Raw genomic sequence first — 12811 nt, 5'->3', positions numbered from 1 at the left:
TGAAAATACAGGGCTGGGGCTTGAAATCAAGGTGGCCAGTTAACAAGGCCAGAAAGTAGGAAGGGCATTCAAGAGCACTGTAGGCAAAAAATAAGTAAATAAATAAATGAACCTAGCTAGTGATGACATGGCAATTCGGGAAATGTAAGCAATTGTTATGACCTTAGTGTAAGTTAGGAACAGGGCGATGATGACGTAAACAGAAGGCAGAGGCCAGGTTGTAATCACATACTGTGCTAAGGAATTTGGACTTGATTGTGAAGGCTGTAGAGAACAATTTTTTTTTCTGATTACAAAAGTAATACATGATTATGAAAAGGAATATGTTTTAGAAAACATAGAATAAGCGCTGGGCGTGGTGGCTCACGCCTGTAATCCAAGCACTTAGGAGGCCAAGGCGGGCGGATCACCTGAGGTCGGGAGTTCAAGACTGGCCTGACCAACATGGTGAAACCCCGTTTATTTAAAAAAAAAAAAAAAAAAGAAAACATAGAATAATATAAGAAGTCATACTACATACAATTGAACCTTTTTTTTTTAAGTTTTTTCATTAAAAAAAAATTTGGCATTCATACTATAAATAAAAGAATGTATATCCACCTGTTTTCACCTAACCTATAAGCATTCTCATATTTAATTAGTAATCTCAGAAAATATAACTTTTAATCATTTGTCCACACTATAATCTTTTTTTTTTCTTTTGGGTCATGCATGAAGACTAACACACTATAACTTCTTATCTGGTCCCGTATTATTGGACATACTGGTTGTTTCCATTATTCCACTGTAATAAATAATACTGCCACTTATGTGCACAAAACTTTCCCCACATTTCAGATAATTTCCTTTTCTGATATTATTTTTAAGCCTCTTTATTCATACTGCCATTGTTTCAATGTGTATGTCTGCCTTCAATATGCAAGTTTTTCTTATCCCACTTACCCTCATTTAAAAAAAATTCTTTACTAATTCAAAGGACAAAACTTCTTTTCATCAATGAGATCGAGTGTTTTTATATTCGTTAGCTGTTTCTAGTTCTTTTGTGAATTATTCACGTATCTTGCCTTTTATCAATTTGTATAAGCTCTTTATTTTTCCTCAGTTTTCTTGCCTTCTAATTTTATAACTTCTAGGACAAAAACACTTTAAATTTTTCATAATTTCAAATTATCAATATTTAATTTTTCCCCCATATTTTAGGGTGTTTCTGATCATGAGATCTGGTCAATATTCTTTCTTGTTTGTTTTCTTTAACTCCAATCCATCTGGAATATATTTTGGAATACGATGTAATGCAAGGATCTCAAAATTAATTAATTTTTTCCATATAGCTAACTATTGTCCTGGCCCATTATTTGCCCTGTTACATTATGACATCACCTCCATTTATTAAAATTGTTTAACATAATAGAATTTGTTTCCAAGCCATAGTTTTGCATTCATGTGCCCTTTCATCAGCACCATAATACTCTAGTGATCGTAGTTGTGCAATATTTTGTAATCCAGAGGGCAATTCTTCCTCGCAATACTCTTATTTCTCATATATATTATTATTATTATTATTATTTTTTTTTTTGAGTTTTACCCTGTCCTCCAGGTCTGGGCTCACTGCAACTTCGGCCGCCCAGGTTCAAGCAGCTCTCTTGGCTCAGCTTTTCGAGTGGCTGGAACTACAGGAGTACACCACCACAGCAGGCTAATTTTTGTATTTTTGTAGAGACAAGGTTTTGTCATGTTGGCCAGGCTGGTCTTCACCTCCTGACCTCAGGTGATCCACCTCCCAGAGTGCTGGGATTACTGGCATGAGCCTGGCCTATTTCTAATGAATTTTACAATAATTTGTATAGTTATTCTACTTTCCCCTAAACCTTATGTTTAATAAAAAACTAATGCATGGTTATCATAACAGACACAAGTAATGTAACACAAATGCAAACAAAAAATATGTTAGAAATCTTTAGCCCACCCCAATCTTTCTTTCCAGACTTAGCCACTATAGCCCAGATATTTCTTCTTGTATATATATATTCTGAATTTTCCCAAACTCTTTACTTTTCCAGGGATGGAAAGGGCGGAAGCAGCCTCCTTTTCAATCCCCGTGAATGCAATCTGTTCCCTGAACCCGTGTAACTCCAGATATTCTAGCCCCGTCTCTAAATATTTATAAGCGCTGAGGCGTGTTCTGTTTTCCACAAGGTCATCATTGCCACCTCTTGTTCCAGACTTCTCTAGTGTTCTCTATCAACCACCTCAACTCATAAACACTTCTCTAGGCCACAGCCCCAGATCCTTCTGCTTTGACCCCCAAACACAGACATAGCACCTCCCTTTATTCCCCAAATCACAGCTAAGACATGGCTGTCGTGTTTAACAGACTTTTAAAAGGCTTTAACCTGAGAAGATACAGACAGAAAACTTTTAAACTAGGTATGATATAAATGTGTTCCTATGGTGCCCCAGTAGAGTTCCCTACTGGCTATCTCTTGCCTTAGGCCTTATCCCAGCCCCTTAATGACAATTCCAAGGGCCTTCTCATCCCTTCCATATGAGGGTCACTTCTTGCTGGTTCTCTTTTCTCTATGTTGGCCAGGCTGGTCTTGAACTGACCTCAATTTGATCGTCAGTGAAGTAAAAATTACCCTTGAAAATCTCTTAAATAGCCTAAAATATATAGTATGTATGCTTTTACGTATGTAATTCTGTAGAAGTTTTTCTTATTCCTCTAATTCTTATTTATTTATTTGGTAGTGATGAGCTCTCACTATGCTGCCCAGGCTGGTCTCGAACTGCTGACCTCAAGCCATCCTTTCACCTCAGCCCCTCAAAGTGCTGGAATTACAGGCGTGAGCCAGTGTGCCAGGCCCTCTACTTCTTTATCATTAAAGTTTCTCTTCAGGCTTCAGTGGTTCACTTTCTTCCTCAAGGAAATCATCTCGCCTAGTCGCCTAAACAACAAATTTCACTTATTTTTTTTTTTTTTTTTTTTTGTGGTTAGTTGGGGAAACTTAAAATCATTCAGATGTTCTTTTCAGGACTACTGGCACTCTGCCTTGGGTGGGTACGCACTGCCCTCGTAAAGTGTGCTATTTAATGATTGCTTCTCTTTCTTTTTTTAGCCAATAGCTGAATTCTTTTAAATTAAATGCCTGTGATGTAACTACCAGATCATCTTTGCAGAAGACAGCCTTTTACACTAGCAGACAGAATTATTAACCTTCAGTCTGAAAGCATCTTGACTTGTATTTTGATGATAATTCAGGCTCAGGGCTTCTCCATGAAGAGTAGGAAGATAGACACTGGCAAGCTATACTTCAAAAATGTGCCCAAGGAAAGGAGGGAGGCTGGGGTAACAGGAACAGAGTGAGTGGTGAGGGGGGTGACAGGGGGTGACGTGGTCTCTAGCAAGAATGTGATGTAAATCATGATAAGGATTTTGGTTTTTACTCTGAAATGAAAGGGAAGTAGTTACATGGTGGGTTTTTGTTTTATTTTGTTATTTTGAGATGGAGTCTCGCTCTCACCAGGGCTGGAGTGCAGTGGTACGACCTCTGCTCACTGCAACCTCCGCCTCCCGGGTTCAAGCGATTCTCCTGTCTCATCCTACAGAGTAGCTGGAATTACAGGCGTGTGCCACCATGGCCAGCTAATTTTGTATTTTAGTAGAGACAGGGTTTTACCATGTTGGCCAGGCTAGTCTTGAACTCCTGACCTCAAGTGATCTGCCTGTCTCAGCTCCCAAAGTGTTGGGATCACAGGTATGAGCCACTACACCTGGCCTATATGGTGGGTTTTAAGCAAAAAAAGTGACAAGATCTCCAGCTCGGCCCATATAGTGAAATCCCGTCTCTACTAAAAAAAAAAAAAATTAGCCAGGTGTGGTGGCAGGCGCCTGTAGTCCCAGCTACGCGGGAGACTAAGGCAGGAGAATCTCTTGAACCCGGGAAGCGGAGGTTGCAGTGAGCTAAGATTGTGCCACTGCACTCCAGCCTGGACGACACAGCGAGACTCCATCTCAAAAAAAAAAAAAAAAGAAGTGACATGATCTGACTTATATGTTAGCAGGATCACTCACATTGCTATTGCGTGGCGAATAGACTGGCTGGGGGTGGGGAAAATCTACCATGCGGAGTAGAGGAGGAGATGATGAATATCATTTGTCTTGAGACAAATTGCAGTAGCCAAGAGCCAACCAGAAGACGGAGGGATCCTGGAGTTGATCTATCTTCTATATGGAGTTGATCTATCTGAGGGTGCAGGGGCCGACTCTTAAGAGATGCGGTGGTGCGTCTCTGCAATTCAGGATGGAAAGTGTTGACTGCAAAGGAGTCTCAATTTAATGTCTTGGCTGAGGGTGGCTGCCTCGCCCAAGGGTATAGCTCCTCCCAAGAGACAACCTGCATCCAATGACTAGTTAAGGAGGGGTGTAAAGATCTGGGATAACTGAAGAGCCGTCCCATGGCCTCTGCTGCAACCGTGTCACAGTCCGTGTTCTCCCTCTGCCCAGTTCTGCTTTCCTCACTCCCTTAGTAGTGTTCCCAAGAGCAGCCCCAGTAAACTCTTGTGTTTCAGAGTATGTTTCACTGTAAACCTGACCCAAGACGGTGATTCTGTTAAAACATAAGATGATGTCTGCTGGGCGTGGTGGCTCACGCCTATAATCCCAGCACTTTGGGAGGTAGAGGCAGGCGGATCATGAGGTCAGGAGCTCAAGACCAGCCTGACCAACATGGTGAAACATCATTTCTAAAAAATAATAATAAGATGATGTCATTTCTCTACCTCAAACCCTGCAATGGCTCCCTAGTTCTCTCGCAAGCAAAACAAAGTCTTTACAGTGGCCTGCAGGCTGTTCTTTACGGGCCTGCACCCCTCTAACCACAGTCCCTATTTCCCTCTTTCTCACTCAGTTTGCTCCAGAACCATCCTGGCCTCCTTTTCACCCTGTGAATAGGACAGCTACATTCTTTCCTTGGAATCTTTGCACTTTGTTTCTGCTGCTCTTCTTCCAGATATTTTCATAGCTCACTCCTTCTCCTCCTTCAAGTCAACTAACACTGCCTTTTCCATGAGGCCTTCCCTGTCCTTTCCATGAGGACTTCCCTGTCCCTTCCATTAAAAATCCTTCCTTTCCTCCACCTCTCCGAATCTCTATCACTCTATTCTGTATCACTGATCTCTCTCTTTTTTTTTTGAGAGGCAGTCACCCAGGCTGGGGTGCAGTGGCCCAATCTTGGCTCACTGGAACCTCTGCCTCCTGGGTTCAAATGATTCTCTTGCCTCAGCCACCTGAGTAGCTGGGATTATAGGCGCACATCACCACGCCTGGCTAATTTCTGTGTTTTTAGTAGAGACAGGGTTTCACCATGTTGGTCAGGCTGGTCACAAGCTCCTGACCTCGTGATCTGCCCGCCTTGACCTCCCAAAATGCTGGGATTACAGGCATGAGCCACTGAGCCCAGCCATGTATCACTTATCACTCTTAAACTTACTGTCCAATTTACTTATTTATTTTGTTTATGGTTTATTGTCTTACTGTCTACACAGGGCAGAAACTTTCCCTCCCCTCCATTTTGTTCCCTGACATATCTCAGAACCTGGAGAAGTCACTGGCATTTTGTAGGTGCTCCATTTGTTCAATAAATATTTATGGAGCACCTACCAAATGCCTGGTGAATGAATGAGTGAATGCATGAATTTGGGAATCTTTAGCAAGTTGATTGCAGTAGAATACGTAGGTGAGATTACCCAGACATAGTCTGTAGAGCAATGATGAATGGAGATGCCAACATGCCAATGTTTAGGTGTGAGCAGAGGAAGAGAAGATTATAAAGGACATTGACAAGAACTCAAACTAAAGGATGTGTCACCCAAGACAAGAAGTAAGATGGCAGAGGGAGTGCAGACAACAGCATACAACCTGGCCAACATGGTGAAATGCTGTCTCTTAAAAAAAAAAAAAATTAGCGGAGCGTGGTGGTGCACGCCTGTTGCCAACATAAGAAGCAAAATAAAGGCAGAAACGTGTCTGCTGATTTGAAAGTGGGCAAGTAACTAGCTGTTTCAAGGAATAGTTAGGGCAGAAAGGAGAGTACTGTGAGTTGAGGAGTGAATGAGAAGTAATGAAGTGGAAATGGTGTCTGCATTACTATTTTGAAGAGTTTGGTCATAAGGATCAGAATGAGAAGGAATGGGAGCTGGGAAGAGGCCTCCGAGCGAAGAAGTGCTTGTGTGTGCATTTAGATGGGAGAGATAAGCCTAATTTGAGCATTTTAAATGATGTATGAAAAGAGCCAGTAACAACCATATAATTTATAATCCAAATCAGGGTTTTGAGAGAAAAAGGGGGCAGGACAATGTGGATAAATGTCAAGACAACAGGAACTATCTGCAAACCAGACCATATGGTCATACCTCAAGTTTTCCGCGCAAGTCATTTCTCCTTACACTTAGCAGGCTATTTTTTTCTGACGGTAGGTGGCAGTAAAGAGCTTGCCTCTTTTTTTTTTTTTTTTTTTTGAGACGGAGTTTCGCTCGTTACCCAGGCTGGAGTGCAATGGCGCGATCTCGGCTCACCGCAACCTCCGCCTCCTGGGTTCAGGCAATTCTCCTGCCTCAGCCTCCTGAGTAGCTGGGATTACAGGCACATGCCACCAGGCCCAGCTAATTTTTTGTAGTTTTTTTTTAGTAGAGACGGGGTTTCACCATGTTGACCTGGATGGTCTCGATCTCTTGACCTCGTGATCCACCCGCCTCGGCCTCCCAAAGTGCTGGGATTACAGGCTTGAGCCACCGCGCCCGGCCTGTTTTTTGTTTTTAAGAAAAATTTAATTAGAGATTTTGGATGGCAACTAAGATTGATAAAGGTTAGTGCCACAGGCTTAAACTCAAAATAAGGGATTTCAACTTAGAATTTACTTTGGGAAAATTCATATGGATTTTTATGAAAAAGTATCTCTTGGTTCTCAAAGAAAAAATAATTTTTGAGTAATTATAAAATATGTTGCATTTTCAAACTGAGTCATTTATCTTTAAAACGATGAACCCTGTCTTCTTCCTAATACAGAATAATTTCCATTAATTTTATCACTTCACTTTTTTTTTTTTTTTTTTTTTTTGATTTAATCTTGCTCTGTCACCCGGGCTAGAGTGCAATGGCATGATCTTGGCTCACTGCAACCTCCACCTCCTGGGTTCAAGAAATTCTCCTGCCTTAGACTCCTGAGTATCTGGGATTACAGGTACCTGCCACTATGCCTGGCTAATTTTTGTATTTTTTTTTAGTAGAGACAGGGTTTCACCATGTTGGCTAGGCTGGTCTCGAACTCCTGACCTCAAATGATCTGCCTGCCTTGCCCTCCCAAAGTGCTGGGATTATAGGCATGAGCCACCATGCCCAGACTATTACTTCAATTTGAGCACATGCATTGCTATATGCACACATTTATTATTTGTATATGTAAATTTTCAGTCAAGTCTAGTTTCAATAGACTTTGGGGGTCTGTATTAAAGATTATAAACATTTAAAAAAACTATAGGCCAGGCGCCGTGGCTCACACCTGCAATCCCAGCACTTTAGAAGGCTGAGGCGGGCAAATCACTTAAGATCAGGAGTTCGAGATCAGCCTAGCCAACATGGTAAAATGCCATCTCTAAAAACAGACGAAAATTAGCTGGGCATAATGGTACATGTTTGTAATCCTAGATACTCAGGAGGCTGAGGCAGGAGAATCAACTGAACCTCAGGAGGTGGAGGTTGCAGTGAGCTGAGATCGCGTCACTACATTCCAGCCTGCTGGGCAACAGAGTGAGACTATGTCTCAAAAATAAAATAAAATAAAAAACTATGACACATAACAGCAAACTTCTTGTTATAGGACTAGAGATGTCCAAAGTTAAGAAGTCTTAGGGGTTCAGAATGGTAAAGTGAAACAGCACACGTTATTCAGGCAATCTTGGCAGAATCTAGTGTCATAAAATTTAAAATTCAGAAATCTTTGTAAGAGAGAAAAACAGAATCAAAATATTCTCTGCAGGTCCAACAAACAACTTTGAGTTCAAAACTCAGATCTGCATTCATTAGCTATGTGGCCTGGAGCATGGCAAATGCTTTATCTCTAGGTCTCAGATTCCTAATCTGTGAAATGAAACTCACAAGATGAACTTCAGTGGCTTGTTTTGAATATTAAATGAGAAAACATATTGGTAAAATCTATACATGTTATTTTCATTCTTTTCCTTAAACATGAATATGAAGACATCCAGATTAAAATTAGGTGTATGCAAACTTAACCTTTTGAAAATATATCCCAATGATTAAGGAAAAAATATTAATTTTAATAATTGCTTAAAAACAAATAAAACAACAAAACCAAAAAGCCTTGGACATACCTTAATTCAGTAGTTCTTCAACTTCACACCTCAGATCCAATATTCTAGGTACTGCTTGACACAGAGAGCGGTTTTCCTAGAAGGGAATTTGGGGACAGAGGGTGTTCTTTGCATGGTTGGATAAGTGCTAGAATTCGAATTCCTTTTCCTGAGAGTCCTCTGCCTTTTTCATTTAATGAACTCGGTTACTTTCTTTGTTTCCTCTTTCTGTCCTCGTTGGCATAAAAGAAACGCTAAAAGCAATCCACAATACCAATCGTGTCAAATATCATGGAATGTGGCCTGAGTCCTGGAAGAGACTACTCCATGCAGTAGATCATAGCAGCTGAGAAGTATCCTTCAGCCAGCCATTATCAAAACTAGAGTCACTAATGAGATCACAAATAAGAGGCCTCCATTGTCTCTGTAAGACTTCCTCAAATGCCCTTATTACTAAGGGAAGGTCTGGCTTTCTGCCAGTATCACAGACTACTTTGTTCATTAGCTGGTTGACTCCTTGGTCCTTGAACATTTCAATGGCTAAAGTCTGTAGTGAGTTTGAGAAATATAAAGAGAGGAGAATAGGGAGGAGAGCTAGTGGGAGGTGGGTGCTGGAAATCATAAAGACCACTGGAAGTGAAAGAGATGGGGTATGATATCACCATGGAAACAAAGTTTACCTATTGCAAAAATTTGCCCGAGTTGAATAGCATTCATTCATTCATTCTTTCTTTCTTTCTTTCAACAAACATTTCCTCTGTGTCTATGCATGCCTGGCACCATCAAGGTTACAAATGAGAACCAAACAAGCTTGGTTCTTGTCTTCAAGGAGCTTCCATTCTAGGGGGGGAAGGTACACAAAGAACAAACACAACTAGGCTTCCCCCTGAAAAGAAGAACTGGCAGGTTTGCCGGCATTACCATCTAATTTCTCTTTAAAAAGAAACCCCAAGATTTCTTTAGATGTCCAAAAATCTAAAATTTTAGAAGTTCAGACTGACAAAGTGAAAGGGTATACATTATTCAGGCAGTCTTGGCAGAATCTAATGTCATAACATTTAAAAATCAGAAATCTTTTTAAGAGAAAAAACAGAACCAAATTATTCTCTATAGGTCCAGTAGACAAATTTGAGTTCAAAACCCAGATTTGCATTTTTGTAATTATTTACTTTAGTAAATTACTTATGATTTACTAAAATTATAAATAATTATAGTAAAACAGAAAAATTAACAATGAGTTAGTCTCCCAGTGTTGCTCAGGAGACCTCCGAGATTACTTAAGTAACCTTAGTTAAGATTACTTAACTAAATAAGAAATCACTGCTCTCCCTTCCTCTCCAGTGGGCTCCATCAGCTTGTTCTGTATTCAGAGACTGCCCTTGGGCTTCTCATATGTGACTCACATTTGAAACTCCTGCCCATGTGCCTTAATGCATCTGACTGGCAGCCACACAGCCCCTCCATGTGGCTCAGTTTCAGTGGGTAGGTAGGGAAATGCCTATTTGTTTGAGTTGTGCCCCAGGGGTCTGATTACAGTAAAGGCTGTCACATAGAGCTCTTGCATACCCCAACAGCAGACTTGATGACAAGAATGACCAGTGGCTGTGTGTAAAATGAATTAAGGTGAGGTGTATCAAAAGCAAAGAGGTCAATTCAAAGGAGCAGAAATAATCTAGACAGTAATCAAGGAAGAAAGCCGCCATGACACTGGGAAGAAAACCCTCTTGGGACACTGAGTATATTCAACATGATGAAGTAATCTGCGCTGTGACATGGACAAAAGGAGCTTTCCATATTGGAATGGGCAGTAGGATTCCATAACGTGCATCATGTTTAAAAGAGACACTCTTAAAAAATGGGTGGCCGTAATCCCAGCACTTTGGGAGGCTGAGGTGGGCAGATCACAAGGTCAGGAGTTCAAGACCAGCCTGGATAACATAGTGAAATCTTGTCTCTACTAAAAATATAAAAAATTAGCTGGGCATGGTGGCAGGCACCTGTAATCCCAGCTACTTGGGAGGCTGAGGCAGGAGAATCAATTGAACCTGGGAGGCAGAGGTTGTAGTGAGCGGAGATCACACCACTGTACTACAGCCTGGGTGACAGTGCAAGATTCCGTCTAAAAAGTAATAATAGTAAAAATAATAATTAAATAGGTTGTTCTAATGAGCAAGTTTTTAAAATCCTAACTAAAATTTGGTCTCTTTCTCATTAGTGCTTAATTGTCTTCAGTCACCCCAGTCCCACTTTGAGTATATACTAAATCCCTTTTAAGGACAGAGTCTACACTTTTACACGTTGACTCATCTGAAAGCTTTCTAAAAGGATTGGTCCTTAGCATTTCTTTTCACAACTGAATAGGGTGATTTGGGTTTATGCGCACAGGAAGAGATTTGTTCGTACCCTCCTCTCCCCTGATTTTTTTTTTTTCATTCAGGTTTCTATTTTTATTCAACTATAAGCGAATAGCAGAATTAATGCAATGTTCAGCAGCTTCAAACCAGCTTTTCTTGCTCCCACGAAGAATGATCCATTTAACAGACACAGATATAGGGATTCCTGCTAGGCTGTCAGCCAGCACTGCTGCCGGTCGAGATGGCCATGCTCCAACAACAGCAAAGCCACTCTCCCTACTGCTTTTTCCAGGACTCCTCTTTAAAGGGACCAGAGCGAGATACTGATGCCTATTGAGGCATCTGAGATGCAACGTGTTGGGGGTAAGCTTCAATGCCAGCTTCTGGCTGTCTAGGTGAATGACATCACCATAAAACCCCACTGCGTCCCATTCTGGACCCAGGATCGCCAACCTTTTTTTTTTTTTAACATCCCTTAAAGATTCTTTGATGCTTTGCCCTATCACTGCAAACCTGGTCTTTTTCCCCCAGTTTTTTTCTTCTTTACATTCTGGGTTGCTATTTTCATATTAACAATTTGATGACCCCATCACAGTGCCGAAATATCCCCCAAAATGGAATTCAAATTTGACCAAAACATAAATCAGAGTGGGTAAGTGACTAAAATTATAAAGGCCAGGCAGCAGGAAAAGTCACCCTAAACCGCCATCTGACTGCTCAGGTCTTGCCTGTGCAAAGCGGGGAAGGGAGAGGAGAAATCTATTACACATGCAACACTGAACTGAGGAACATGGCTTGGGGCCTCCAGGACAGACTCTTCCGGTCCCCAAGCTAACCCTCTACTTCCCAGACAGCTGCTCGTACAGTTTGGGCACGTAGTCATCCCACTCGGCCTGGTAACACGTGCCGGCCACGGGGGCCCCTAGCTGGTACTTTTTACGGAAGGACGCCGCCTTGAATTTGCCACAGTGGTCTCCAGATCGGTTGCTGAGAATGGGCTCGTCACACTTCAGCTGCCTGTCCTGCTCGTAAACCAGCCAGACATAGCGGTGGAGGCCTGTGCCCTGGGGAGGCCCCGAGCCCACGTAATCGGAGAGGACTGTGCCACTGCTGATGTCATTGCCCTTCATGTTGACCACCAGGAAATGATGCCAGTCTCTGTACCTGGGATCCTTCCTGCTGGGAGCATCCGGGTCTGTCAGGACCAAGGCGTAGAGCTTCCCTGAATCAAGACCATCCCACGAAATGCTGGTGGGTCTGTTCTTGGCCTGGGTGGGCGTCAGCACTTTGCCCAGCTCGTCCACCGCCGCCCCGCCGTAGGTGAGATGCAGCGGTGCTGCGGCTGCTCGTCCACTTCCTGCAGGCTCAAGGGCCCGGACCACTTGCTGAGGTCCCCCGGCATGGCGGGGCCGAGCAGAACGTGTAGCTCAGAGTGCTGCGGCAGGTCAGGTGCCTCCTCTGATTGTTAAATCTTGTTTCCCTTGTTCATTTTGTATTTTGAGATGTGATCTTGCTTTTAGGAGGTCAAAGAGAAAGTTTCTCTCACATGTTTGTCTTCTCTTTAACAATCCATGTTGTTTTTATATTGGCTCAAGACACACCATTAAAATTCCTGCAAAGCTTTTAGACCAAAATGTGTGTACAGAAGTCTTGTGTCAAATTGCAGAGCCTGTTTTATAATAAATTAATTTCAAATGCTAGCAGAGAGGGTGACATTACGTTTTCAAAATGATGCTACATTAATTCAGCAAGGAAAGCTTAGAGACATTCTGAGTCAGAGGACAGGATATTTTGATCTTAAAAGATAAAAGGGCAATTCCAAATAGCTGATTACGCATAGGGTTCATTATTCATGTTGGTATAAGTGTTAGGGGGCATTTCCTCTGTGATGATGGGGCCAGATTCTACTCTTACACACTAATATACAGTTTTTCCTCCTGGTTTATATACAATGAGGTGAATGTCTCCTTCCCCTGATGAACTAGTGTTTGGGAACAAAAACTATAATTATCTTCAGTGGAGACGGCAATTGGATACCCTAGAGAGGTCGTCTGATCTTTATAACCTATTCAGCGGTGAAAACAGGGTTT

The 12811-nt window shown here is 41.9% G+C and overlaps 1 pseudogene across 1 annotated transcript; it reads right to left on the bottom strand.

The window, feature by feature from the left end:
* Positions 1 to 10795: 10795 nt before the first annotated feature.
* Positions 10796 to 12138, bottom strand: LOC116526046 (annotated as a pseudogene). Its single transcript, XR_004257942.1, has one exon. The product of XR_004257942.1 is annotated as a phosphatidylethanolamine-binding protein 1 pseudogene (transcript).
* Between the last annotated feature and the right edge of the window lie 673 nt (positions 12139 to 12811).

Source organism: Sapajus apella, unplaced genomic scaffold (assembly GCF_009761245.1).
Source record: "Sapajus apella isolate SASKATOON/1434 unplaced genomic scaffold, GSC_monkey_1.0 scaffold49, whole genome shotgun sequence".
NCBI classification, from domain to species: domain Eukaryota; kingdom Metazoa; phylum Chordata; class Mammalia; order Primates; family Cebidae; genus Sapajus; species Sapajus apella.
This window is presented reverse-complemented; position numbering and strand designations above follow the sequence as displayed.